Source organism: Bidens hawaiensis, unplaced genomic scaffold (genome assembly GCF_021521415.1).
Source record: "Bidens hawaiensis isolate Kalapana, Puna unplaced genomic scaffold, B.hawaiensis_p1.1 tig00032431_1, whole genome shotgun sequence".
Classification (NCBI taxonomy): Eukaryota; Viridiplantae; Streptophyta; class Magnoliopsida; order Asterales; family Asteraceae; genus Bidens; species Bidens hawaiensis.
Genome location: NW_027495523.1, coordinates 73533 through 87903, shown reverse-complemented (window position 1 = coordinate 87903; position 14371 = coordinate 73533).

Genomic DNA, 14371 nt, shown 5'->3' with positions numbered 1-14371 from the left:
GGCAGTAAGAAGCAAGAGGTTATACAACCGAACCGGGAGATCAACCTTTTAGGGTCAAATGAACAAATAGGATTTGATAAGTCAAAGGCCATATGTTACAACTGCCAGCAACCAGGACACTTTGCTAGAGAATGTAACCAGCCAAAGCAAGTGGGAAATCAAATCAATCAAACCAGATCTATCAAATTCAACACCAGAACTACCAGGGATCTCAACAGAGAAATCAGATGGTTAATCAAAATCCTTACCAAAATCAGAACAGACCCCAGCAACAACAGATCCAGCCTCAAAGAAACAATCATCTACAGATTCAGAACAACCAAAACAGAGGAAATACAAATGTTGTGAATCAAGTAAGAGATCAGGGAAATGTTGCTGTTACAAGGGCACTACAGGATGGGGACTTTGATTGGAGCAACCATGCTGCTGAGATGGAAAAAGTAAATGTTGCTTTTATGGCAAAGGTGCAAGAGGAAGGAGAATCTTCTGGTTCTAAGGTACACTCTGAACTTTCTATTTCTGATCTTCTATTATCCATTGATGAGCTAAATCAGGAGATTGGAAAGTGGAAGTCGGAGTGTGGAAGAAAAGAGGCTATTATGAATGCATTTGAGTCAAGTGAAGGCACATATGAGAATCAAATCAAGATTCTAGAAGAAGACTGCATGCAAGCTTACATGACTCAATCCAGAATGAGTGTTGAAATTGATGGTTTAAAGAAGATGTATGCTAAAGAAAAACTCAATAATGTAGAGTTATTGATACAAATGGACTTTTTGAAGAACTTAGTGTCAACTGGGAACATTGTTGGGTATGTGGATAAAATGACTAAAGAGGAAAAATACAAGAAGGTACCACCACCTTTCTATGATAAGTATCCACTGAAGGTAGATAAGGAAAGCAGGAATGAATACTTGAAGCAGTTCAAGAATATCTTTGAGGACAAACCTGAGTTTGTGAAACAATATGAGAATGTAACTGTGAGCAAAGATGGAGAGTTTGTTATGACCGAAAATGAGAAGTCAGAAGAAAAAGAGGTGAAAAAGATTGAATATAAGAAAAATGGAGTGAATACTCCAGTGAAGGGAGTACATGCAGTTGCAACAGTGACAAATCTTCAAAAGGCAAACAAAGGAAGAAGGAATCAAACAAAAGAGATGATAAAAGGATTCCAAGATTTCCAAAGATAACTCCTAAGATGAAAAAGAACTTTGAGAAGATGAGGAGAGAACATGAAGTGTTTGATATCTGTAACAAATCTTAGATCAAGAAAAAGGCTGATGTATCAAGGAAATCTTCATATAATCAAACCTATCCTCTAATCTATCCAGTGTTCTCAAATCATGAACTATTCGATATTGGGGACGTTGATTATGTCCCTATGAGAAGATATGCAGCAGAACAAGAGGTAGCTCTTCAAGAACTCCAACCAAGTTGAAAAAGATTGTATTTGTGAAATAAAAATATCCTCAAATACCTGACATCAGCAAGCCAATCAAAATGGACTTCACTAACTCTCTATGCCCCAAAACCTCTTTAGGTTTTGACTTCCCAAAGCCAAGTGACAAGATTAAGGACAAGCAAATGCTTGAAGACATGGGAAGCCTTGCAAGAGTTTGGTGTAAGAAGTGTGATGCCTACGACATCACACTGATTCAGGTTGGGTAGTTGAAGAGGAATTTAAGATTCCTGACATAGTGAGTGGCATTGACATGAAGGGTTACAAAGAAATGTATGAGAAGTATCTAAATGGAGAAAGGAGCTCCTCTGATGGAGAGGAAAACAAATTGACCCTAGAGAAAAGATTGAAATCTGTGCTAAAGATCAAGGAAGAACCAAAGTTTCAAACAAACCTGTGAAGAGCTAAAGGTCTAATGATAAAGGAAAAGCCAAGTTAATACCTGGTGTTCTTAATGGTAATGAAAAATTCTTGCTAAAACAAGGATTTGAACTAAGAGGTTATCAGTGGAAGACTAAGAAGAAGGTGAATGAGTGGAAAGACTGTGTGCTTGATCAAATTGAAAACAACATCAAGTCACCAGTTGTGTCAGACTCGAATTCAGATGAAGAATGTGAAATAGTCATAGAAGATCCATTTCCAACCCCTGATGAAACTCCAACTGACTCTGATTTGCAAAATGATGCAGTTTGTGACTCAGAATGTAATTGATCCTCTTGTGTGTGTTTGTGAAGGAACAGTCCATGAATTGCAATGATATATGGTATATGGACAGTGGTTATTCTAGGCACATGACCTATGATAGAGCAACTCTTGTGAATTATGAAAGAAAATATGAAGGACCAGTTGCCTTCGGGAGTGTTGAAAATGGAGGAAAGATTGTAGGAAGAGGCACTCTCACCAATGGCAAAGTATCCTTTGAGAATGTGCTGCATGTTGAAGGACTACAATATAACTTACTTAGCATTTCTCAAGTCTGTGACAAAGGATACAAAGTGGCTTTCAATGAAGAACACTGTTTAATCCTTAAGCCTGAATTTGTCATTCCAACTGACATGATTATGATGGTGGCTCCAAGAAATGAAAACCTCTATGAGCTAAGAATGAATACTGCAATATCAAGAGGTGGTTCATGTTTTGTTTCCAAAGCCACTGAAAATGAAACAAAACTGTGGCATAGGAAGATGTGTCATGTCAATCTGAAGAACATGAACAAGCTGGTGAAAGGTGAACATGTTATGGGTCTTTCTACAATAGAATTCAAATTGGAAGAAAGATGTTCATCATGTCTCAAGGGAAAACAACACAAATCCTCTCATAAGAGTAAACTGATCAACACTATTGATGAGGTATTGGAACTACTTCACATGGATCTGTTTGGTCCTGTAAGTGTTCCAAGAATTGCAAGAAAAGATTTTGTCTAGTGAACATGTTATGGGTCTTCTTCATAGGAAGCATGGATGAAACTCCAGAGCTAATCTAGACATATGTGTTGAAAATGGAGAATCAACTTGAGAAGAAGGTGAAGGTAATTAGAAGTGATAATGGAACAGAATTCAAAAATGGATTGATGGAAGAATTCTACACTTCTAAAGGGATTTTTCAACAGTATAGTACATTAAGAACTCCTGAGCAGAATGGTGTTGTAGAAAGAAGAAACAGGACATTGATTGAAGCTGCAAGAACCATGATAGCTGATGCAAATCTGCCAGTTACCTTTTGGGCAGAGGCTATCAACACTGCTTGCTATATGCAAAACAGGGTTCTTCTGAACAAGACTCAAAACAAGACTCCATATGAAGTTATCTTCAAAAGAAAACCTTATGTGAAGTTCCTAAAGCCTTTTGGAAGTAGATGCTCACTGCTGAACTCAAAGGATTATCTCAACAAGTTCCAGTCAAAATCATTGGAATGCTTCTTTGTGGGCTATCATCCCATTCAAAGGCTTACAGAGTCTATGTCAAGGAGCACATGGTAGTCATTGAATCTTCAGATATTATCTTCAATGAAAACCATTTCAACAATGTGGAAGGACCCAAGTGGCTATTTGAACTAGAAAAGATGATCAAATCATTCAAAATATACAATGAAGACATGTATGACAGCATGTACATGATAAGCATTAAAGAGAAAGGAAAACAAAAGCAAATTGATCTGGACAAGCTGTGGTCATCAGTTGCTCATGAACAACATGGATTCACTTTTGAAAGAAGCATTCAAGGAGCAATTGAAGTAGAGATGAATGGTCAAGAAGCTGCAATTGAGGTATCAAATGATGGACCAAGTGACATGGAGAGTGAACCAGTGTAGAGTCAGCAATTAGTTCAGCCTGAAGAGACAAATGGATTTGAAGACAGGTTCCAGTCTTTGTTTGATTCTCTCCAAATTGGAACAAATGGTCAAACTTAATTAACTGCTAAAAATGAAGAGGCATCTGAAATTGAAGCTGCTGATATGAACATGACAAATCTTGAAACAGAAGTTTCTGCACAACAAGTTGTGCAGACTACCTCTGTTGAAAGAAATCATCCTGCAGAAAACATCATTGGGAACTTGCATGAAAGAGTGACAAGAAGCTTTTCTGAAAAGGAAAACATCTGTCTGTAATGCTTGCTTTCTATCCCAAGTTGAACCAACGAACATAAATCGAGCCTTGAAAGACAGCAGCTGGGTGGAAGCTATGCAGGAAGAGTTAGCTCAGTTCAGAGACTTACATGTCTGGGATTTAGTTGACAAACCCAGAGGGAAATATGCAATTAGAACCAAGTGGGTTTTCAGAAACAAAAAGGATGAAAGAGGGATTGTCATAAAAAACAAAGCAAGGCTGATGGCTCTAGGGTGCTTACAAGAAGAAGGAGTAGACTTTGAAGAAGTATTTGCTCCAGTTGCAAGATTAGAAAACATCAAAATCTTTCTATCATATACAGCATACATGAACATCAAGGTCTATCAATTGGATGTGAAATCTGCATTTCTGAATGGAAAGATAGATGAAGAGGTATATGTGACTCAACATCCTGGATTTGAAGATCCAATCCATCCTAACAAGGTGTACAAGCTAAGCAAGGCATTGTATGGACTACATAAAGCTCCTAGAGCTTGGTATGATGAGCTGTCAAACCACCTGTTAGACAATGGTTTCTATAGAGGAGCTATTGACAAGATACTTTTCTACAAAAGATGGAAGAAGGATTCTCCTGCTTTTACAAGTATATGTTAATGACATCATATTTGGCTCTACAAATGAACAGATGTGCAATGAGTTTGATCAAGTAATGAAGTCAAAATACAAGATGAGCTCTATGGGAGAAATGAACTTCTTCCTTGGACTTCATGTGCAGCAGAAGGCAAATGGGATCTTCATCAATCAATCAAAATATGTTCAAGAGATTCTTAACAAGTTCAAGTGCCAGGATTACAAGACAGTGTCCACACTAATGGACACACATGAGAAGATGGTACCTGATGAGAAGGGGGAGCCAGTGGACCAGCACGAGTATTGGGCCAAGATAGGATCACTGATGTATCTGACAGCATCTAGGCCAGATATTATGTTTGTTGTGTGTGTCGGTGTAAGATTTCAAGCAAACCCCAAGGTCTCACACATGTTGGCAGTAAAAAGAATATTCAGATATATCTCAAAGGGAAATCAGATTTGGGGATATGGTATCCAAAGAACTCTTCTTTTGACTTGATGGCCTATTCAGATAGTGACTATGATGGTTGCAACATGAGTAGGAAGTCAACTTCAGGAGGCTGCCAGTTTCTTGAAAACAGGCTGGTGTCTTGGCAATGCAAGAAGCAGACTACAGTGTCCATCTCAACTGCTGAAGCTGAGTACATTGCTGCATCTGCTTGCTGTGCACAGGTTCTAGGGATTCAAAATCAACTGCTGGATTATGATATGAATTTCTTACTCACTCCTATTTTAATTGTCAATACTACTGCCATGTTTATTGCTAAGAATCCAGTTCAACATTCTTAGACTAAGCAGATTGAGATTAGACATCACTTTATTAGGGACTGTAGTGAAAAAGGCTTGATAGAAATGAAAAGGGTAGACACAACTAATAATTTGGTTGATTTGTTCACCAAACCCTTAGACAAAACCAGGTTTCATTTTCTATTAAAATGCCTAGGTATGATAAATGCTGATGAAATATGATTGATGATGTGTGCTTGAGTAAGATGCTTACTGACTATCAATACCACTAATTGTGAATGTTTGCATGATTTGTTGCTATGCTTGGTTGATAATTCTGTTTGAATGAATCATGATTTGTGACTTGTTTGTGTGAAAAATATCATGTTTTGATGTTCTTGTCCTCTATACTTAAATCTGTGCATATTTGATATATTCTATATGATATAAGTAGTTTGAGCATGAATCTGTGCTTGATAGTGTGTTTGTTGCTCCTCGAGCACAAACAGTGCTATTTGAAAACTTTTCTAAGTATATCAAGCACAAATGACATGTCTCAGCTGCTCGAGCATAGACACATGCCTTCGAAAACTTCCTAAGTATTCCGAGCACATGTCTCGAGCACATCGTCGAGCTTTCATGAAGTACTTCAAGCACATGCTTTGTAATGATAAATTCTGAGTTTGCTCGATAGGACTTGTATGCTCGAGTGAATGAATCTTGCTGTTTGAATGAATATGTGTGCTAAGTTTTGAAGGGTTTGCATGTCAACTGTTCTTAAAAGACTATACTGTTTCTAACATCATGTTTTGCAATGAACTTTCTAAAGAAATGTCTTTGAAACTTTAAAATGTTTTTGACTAAGCAAAACTGTTTTTGGTGATCTCATAAGAGATATGATTTGATTATTCAGTTAAAAGCTTTGAAGAAGCTTAAAGGTTTTTGGATAGAAATGGTATCCAACCTTATGGGAAATGATAGAAAATTGTTAAGACAACTAACACATGAATTATAAGTTTAAAAGGCTTGAAGCGCAGTCATTGGCATAGTATGGTACCTTTCCATAATGAGTAGTTGCCTATGTGATATAAACCTAAAACTTGCTAAGTTTGATGTGGTGAACCATTAGAAGATAAGGTATGTTCTCTAGCATATCTCCCCGAATGATGGGCATAAAGTTAATTATCCAGTCCTACACAAGCCTCTTGAAGTTTTGGTCAATTAGGAATTTATGTATCTTTATTAAGAACATTCACACAATGTGAATAAATAGTAAAGTGAAGCTCAAAGTTACAAAAGGAGATGAATGCAATTAAAAAAAATCAATCAATCAATTTTCTGAAAGTTCTACAAATTTTATGTTTGGTTTAAAATTTAGAATGTATTGACCATACTTCATTGGGTTTAAGTCAACTTGGGGTGACTTGGAGAAAGCTAAATAAGCCTTAAGAAGAGATTAGAGGCAACCTGAAAATATAGTGATAACCATTCTAGTCTTATTGAAATTAACATGTAACACAAAAGGCAATGAAAATTATGCTAAGTATACCTGCTGTCAACCTGGCTTAAGTCAAAATAATACTGACCATGAAGTAGTGTGAACTTGCTTAAACAGTATGATCCCATGTTAAGATCTTTCTATGAAAATATTTTTAAAGGAAATTCAACTGAAATTTGATCTCTTATTTCACCATAAACTGAATGCTTGAGTCAGCTCAATGTCCAAATGATCATATTTATGCAACATTGCAAATTAAGCAAAGTTTGTGTGTGCATATGTCTAGACTGCTAGACAAATGATTTGTTGACCTTCAAAATTATATCTGAAGAGCTTTAAGTGTTTCAAGCAAAGAATCCTGCTTATTTGTGTGAATACATTGCTTCAAGTATGGTAAATGAACTGTTAGATTCAGCTATGTATTTCGAGCATGCATGCTATTTTCGAGCATACGTTACGAACTGAACATTAGTTTTAAGTGATTCGAGCATGCGTTTTACTTTCGAGCACCTGCTATGACATGATCATTGATGTTCTGTGTTTCGAGCATGACTGCATATTAAAAGCTTAGGCATAAGTATTCGAGCTTGAGAGTTGGAAAGAGTGTTAAGTTTGTCGAGCATGACTGTTTGAGACACTTAAGAAGGTGCATTCGAGCACAAGGACTTGGAGGATAACTTTTGTTAAGTGGTTCGAGCAAAATTGTGTGCTAGATTCTTAGGCTTGATTGTTCGAGTACAAACATAGTAAGGATAGAATCTGCTAAGGCTTTCGAGCATGAATGTACTTCGAGCATGATCTAAGTCATTCGAGCATAGGTTACATAACTGTTAAAGAGAAGTTGCATCACGAGCATAAGTCTTGTCTGGATAGATGTCTAAGTGTTGTTGAGTATGACGCATATCTGAGTAGGGTCAAGCAATTAGTGTGTTTCGAGTATACATAACTGAGTGAATTTTGCTAAGTACCTTCGAGCACACTACATGTCACGAGCATGCTTGTATGCTCATTGAAAATGAACACTATCGAGTATGACCCAATAGTCGAGCACATGGGGTAAATCAAAATTTGGTTAAGGTATCAAGCATAAGTGTATTCGAGCAAACTACCTTGAGTACACTGAGTCTCGAGCATCTCATGACAATAAGTATGTCGAGCATGATCTGTGTTAAGTCTTCAAGTACAGTGGGAGACAGCTGTTCTTTTGGCTGTATTCTCGAGTAAGGGAGGTACATTAAATTTAAATTGAATGACAACTATTTGCACTAGACAACAAATCAGAACTGTACTGACCAAACGTTAGGTATAAAAGGGGGACTTAGAAACTTTTTCATATATTTCATTTCCCTCTCTTGACCTAATTGCAAAACCTCTTGCTCGTGCATCCCCTGCTTACTCAGACTTTCAATTAGTGCTCGATTATACTTCGAATATATCCATTTGCTCTGTTTCGACTTTGGTAAGATATCGATACTCAATTATCGTATCCCTGAGTTCGGAATTAGGGTTTCTGATTGATTATATTACTAACCGTTTACTTGTTTGTGCAGGTTCGCTAATTGTTATGGAACAGGTTATTGAAGACAACTTCTTCTTTAATCACTAATCGCTATTATTTCTGTTATTATGTCCTGACAATTATGTGTGCTGACAATTTTATCTGTTTTGCAGAACTGATGGCCATGCGGTTCGAACCTCGGCACAATATGTGCGCTTTGTTAGAAGTAAATGAAGAAAATTGATAATTAGAGTTAATCATTAATTTTCTTAATGACTCCAACCTGAGGGTAGCTTTGACAGAGAGCCCAACAATTTACAGGAATCACATTACCGACTTTTGGAGCTCTGCTACCTATGTTGATGATGTAAATGGAAAGAGGATTGAAGCCTCAGTTTAAATCAGGATATCGAGATCACGGAAGAATCAATCAGAGAAGCTTTACAATTGAATGACAATCATGAGGCGATGGATTTGTACTCAGTTCCACGACTGCTGAGGATATTTCAAGAAACTTTGGGTTATCAAGGAGGTGTTCACGAAGGACAATTTCAGAAGGGTAGCTTCCCCCTTATTTACAGATTCCTAATCCACCATGTGATTCAGTCCCTATCTCCAAGGAAAGGGACTTGGACTCTTTTGAGCAGAGAATTGGCAACAATGACAGTAGCCATCCTATACCAATAGACATTTAATTTTTCCCGATTCATCTTTAATGGTTTGGTATCAAATGCAGAAAAGGGGGTGAATCAAAGGTTTCTGATGTATCCGAGATTTTTACATATACTAATTAATAGGTCGTTGTAGAACCTACAACAGATAGGAGAAGTACTGAGGCTGCAAGATCCAAACATCTGTCAAAGGATGAAGGATGCAAGAAGTAAATTTACTGACAATACTGATTGGGATATTCTCCCTTGGCTACTTGTTCCTGCTTTGGGTGCTATTGATGTACCTCGCACCCCAGGTCATAGTGTCGAAGATGATGATGAGAGTGATGAAGATGAAGATGTAGGAGGGGATTCTGAAGGTCCTGATGATGATGATAATCAAGGAGATGGAAATGCTGGTGATAACATTGTGCAAATTATTAATCAAATAGCCCCTGAAGCTGAGCACATTGAAGTTAGGCAGAATGTGGATGAGGTGATTGCCCCTGACGATGAGCATGTTGATAAGGTGACTAAACCTACTAATCCTGAAGTCTCTAAGCATGAAGAACCCTCACTAGATGATGAACCAGACAATCAATCTTCCCCCACCACCACAGAACCACAACCAAACCCTGAACTATCATAGACACATCCTTACCTACACCAGCTACATCACCCATTCATGATACAAGTGTTTTCTCACCACCCACATCACCACCTATCCAATCTCTTCAACAAACAATTATCTCTTCTCCACCAACCTCTCCTATCCAAGAACCAATCCATGATGCACCTGTTTTTCATTCTATCCCATCACCAAAAACCTCTTCACCAGAACCTGATTTCCAACCTACTCTGGGCACAATTGCATCAAGCCCAAATGTGTAAACTCTCATACATGAAAATTCTAAATTGGAGCTTGAAAACGTCATGCTGAAAGAACACAATGCTTTCTTGGAGACAAAGACTTTAGCCCTAGAGCAAGCATTACAACAAGCCTTAAATAGAATTTAAGCCCTAGAGCAGGCTGAGATTGAAAAGACCTCAGATGCACCAGAATAGGGGGAGAATATCTCACATGGTGAAGATGCTCTAAAGGTCTTAAATGAATTATACTATGAGTGAAGTGAAGATGAAATTGAGGTAGGGACATCAAATGCTCTGAACATGATAAATGAAGAATATGAAAAAGATGCAATGGAAGAGGGGGAGTCTGACAAAAAAAGAAGAAACCCATAACAGATGGAGAAGAGGAAGCAGAAGGGTAAAGGGATTGCTTTGAATGATGATGATATGCATCCCATGTCTACACAAATACTGCAATCTGGTGATGAAATTCTTCAGAAAGATGATGTAGTTGATCCAGATATTGTAGAGCTTGAAACAGTTCAGACAGTAATGTTTTGATGATATGATCAATCAAGAAAGACAGAGGGTGTTGGCAGAAGAAGAAGATGAAGACATCGATCAAGAAGTGCTGGAGGCACTAATGGAGATGAAGAGAAAAGAAGAGGAAGAAGAAAGGATGAGAAAGGCTGTTGATGAAGAAATAAGGGCTGCAATAGAGTCTCTTAAAGAAAAACATGTTGATCAACAGCTAGAACGTGAGCCAGAGCCAGAGCCAGAGCCTACACAGCCAAAATATGAACAAGAGCCAGAACAAGAAAATCAACTTGGTTTGGGAGTGTCAGAAGAACCCAAGAGGGATGAGGGACCAAAAATGCCCTGGAATACATATGTTAAATTTCTAGCCCAACTGGTCATGCTAAGAACTCACTATGACATTCTGTTAAATCCAGATAAGTATGCACCAGAAACTATGGCTGTGGCTAAGAGGGCTTAAGAGGCTGAGCGACAGGAACATTGGAAAGACAGCCAACTACTCCTCAAAGACGAACTAGAGCCAAGAATTCATGAAGTGACTGATGATGAGCCACATGTCAATGAACCAATCATTGAAGAAATTTTTGATGAAGAACCAGCTACACAAAATGATGAACCAATAGTAACTAAGCATGAACCTGAAGAAAGTGGGATATTTAATAGAAAACTATCATATGAAGTTGTAACCCCAAAACCAAAAAGACAAAAACCTGTAAAGGTTTACAAGAGAAGGGAGGCACAACATGAGGTTGTTGAAGGGACCCGAACAATCCACACTGAAGAACCAATGATAGGTGCCCTTCACAACCTAGATGAAATTATTGAAAGTGATGAAGAAGAGGAGAGAGCAAAGAAAAATGAAGAAAAGGAAAAGGAGGACAGAGCCTACCTCCTAAGCCTAAAATATGATGAGAAATAACTCCAAAGGTTGCCCAAAGAAAAGATTACTCAAGAGACAGAGGGATGGAGGAGCAGGGAGTCCCAAAGAGAGTTCATGTTAAAAGCTGGACATAGGCCTGCATTCCTCAACCTACAGTCATTCGGAACATCTGATAAAATGTACAAGAATGCACTTGTAGACGATGTAGCCAATTATGTTGAGAAAATGAGCAAGAAGAAAGACAAAGAAGAAAAGGTGAATAGAGAGGCTAAGAAAATCAAAGAGGGATTTGAGAAAGAACCTAGAGCTGAAAGAGAGTATGAAGTATTGAAGAGTAAACACAAAGATATAAAATTTCTTCAGTTACATGGCTATAGCTATGACTCCTTGATCGATATATCTTTTGAAGACCTTGAAAGACAAGTTCAAATGGTAAAAGACTCTCACAAAGACAAGAAATCTTTTGCAGATTACCTAAGAGAAAAGGAATTAAAATTGAGAATAGAGAAGGAAAGAGAAGAAGCTAAAAGGAAGGAAGCTGATGTTAGAGAATGGTTCAAAGACCCACAAAGGGTGGAAACTTTAAAAGAGATAGTGATGGACAAAGGAATGACAGAAGAAGAATTCAACAATATGCCTCATGCTCAACTCCTTGAAGTCTATAACAGAAAGCAGAGGTTATTCCTTGAAACAGAAAGAATGTTGAGAGAAGCTAAACTGAAGAAGCAGGAAGAGGAAAGGGCGTACATGATAAGTATACTGTGTAAAAGAGGTGCAAATCCAGCCAGAGTTATGATACAAACAGATGACATTATTAAACAATGGTTTGGAGAATCTGAGATTGAAGAGGCAAAGAAGAGTCAATCAGTCAGCACAAGCAGAACACTAATAAGGTCAGAGATTGTGAGGCCTGAACCTTCTAGGGACTTGAACCTGCCCACACATCTCTTTTATGATAAAAGATCAAAGACCTTAAGAGTGATAACAGAAGACAATGAAGAAAGCCTGATCATTTTCAGAGACGATTTAAGAAGCTTTTCAAAAGAACAATTGAAGAAAATGGCCCAGCTAGACTTGTATGAAAATCAAGATAGAAGCCAGCTTGCAGGGCAACAGAGAAATGACCTCTCAAAATTTATCAAAGAACAATCTGAGAAGGGGTTTCCATTTCTCAAGAAAAAGAGGAGAGAAGTTCATAGCCAAGCATAGAGAGAGAGAGAGAAAACAAAAAAGGATTAATGAAGTACACACTTTGGAGCTCTCTCTGTTTGACTCAAAGAAAAGAAAAACTCATCAAGCAAGCAGCTCAAGTGGAAAACAGAAAACATTGAAGGAGTGCTTAGCTATGAGAAGGGAGATTCTTGAGCCAAAATCCTAGGTGCAACAAAATGGAAGGATGGCTCACCTCACTTACAATAGAAACAATGAATCAGTAACACTCAGAAATGCCTCAGGAGGAACAATAGCTGTGGTTATGTATGATGAAGACCTAAAATTCATACATATCCAAGACCTTCAAGACATTATTAATGCAGAGTTCCCAATCGATTCAGAAGATGGGGTAGAGCTTGACATGTTCAAGCAAAAGGATGCCTTTGTTAAACTTTAAAAGGAAAAAGCTATTGCAAGGAGCCAAAGGAGAAGATAGCATAATGGAGCTTAATGATGATCATTTTACTTCTGTTTATCTTTGTATTTGTTTTGTGATTTGTATTTTGACATGTAAAAATTTGATATGTAATGCCTAAGAGGCAGAATTCCTTTATGTAATGAAATGACTTTTGCTTAAATTGATTATCTTGGATATTTGATACATGTGTAACTGTTTGCAGGTATGTTTTGGTGCATCTGAGCTTGTTCCAATCTAGGGGAGATTGTTAAGTCGGATTTATACTAAGGAAGATAGAAATCTTTTCAGCCTCCTCAAGAAAACTGCTAAGTATGGAATACGAGCAAGCATAGGTTATCGAGCATGGTTTACTACCTCGGGCATGGTTTTTCAGCATATTCTTCTAAGTGTTAAGGCTTCGAGCAAGCTACACTTCTCCGAGCAAGAGTGTTCTTCTATCGAGTATGGATTGCCAATCGAGCAAACAGCTTGATTGTTCAAGGTTTAGCCAAGTGATCCGAGCACATTGGTGACGAGGGTGACGAGCATGGATGCAATAAGAAGATGTCAATGCTGCGAAGTTAAGACTTCGAGCATAGTTCAGTTCCGAGCAAGATTCACATCCGAGCATGATGAAGATTGCTAATAAGTTTGAGACAGAATTGAAGAAATCAAGAAAAATAGGTTTGCTCGAAGGACGAATTCGAGTAAAGCAAGGATTAGTCAAGAAGAATGAAGACTTCTAGAGGAGAATAATTTCTAACTGAAATTATTCTAAGTAAAGTATGCTCGAAGCAACTAATCGAGCATACACTGCATATAAAGTCTGCTCGAGCAAGATGGATATCATGCTCGAAGACTTACACACTTGTATTTGATTTTGTCATTCATTATGTAATGATTAGGGATTCTAGAAGGAATGTCAGAGTTATAAATAGGGTACTAGGTTTCCATAATGGAAATACACGACACACACAAAAGCGGATAGGCACAAAATACGAGAAAACATTCAAAAAGAATATTCTTTTTGTTCCTCGTACCGCCGTCGCCGCTTTCACGAAACCGTAGACATTCTATTTACTGTTTCATTGAATGATGTATTTAATACAGTAAATCTTTGTCTTTGAATCGAGCTTACTGATTATTATTATTGTTTCGTTCTTGTGTTTGTCTCATATCTTCGTTCCCATCCGTTGTACATTCTGATTCCGCCGAAATATACAATAGACCTTTGGGTTATTGAATATGAGTGTTCCTGTCAACCTCTAAAGGTTTACACAAGATTCTCGGTCCTGACATACCATTGTAAAGTTAGATATATCGTTGTAATTAGTTTAGGCTCATCGTTATAAAGTTAGACATATGATTGTATTAAATTATATGTTTAATTAAATTACAACAATACGTCTAATATAAAACGACGTGTCTAAGCTATACATGTCTACTACGTGAACAAATTTTATAATCAT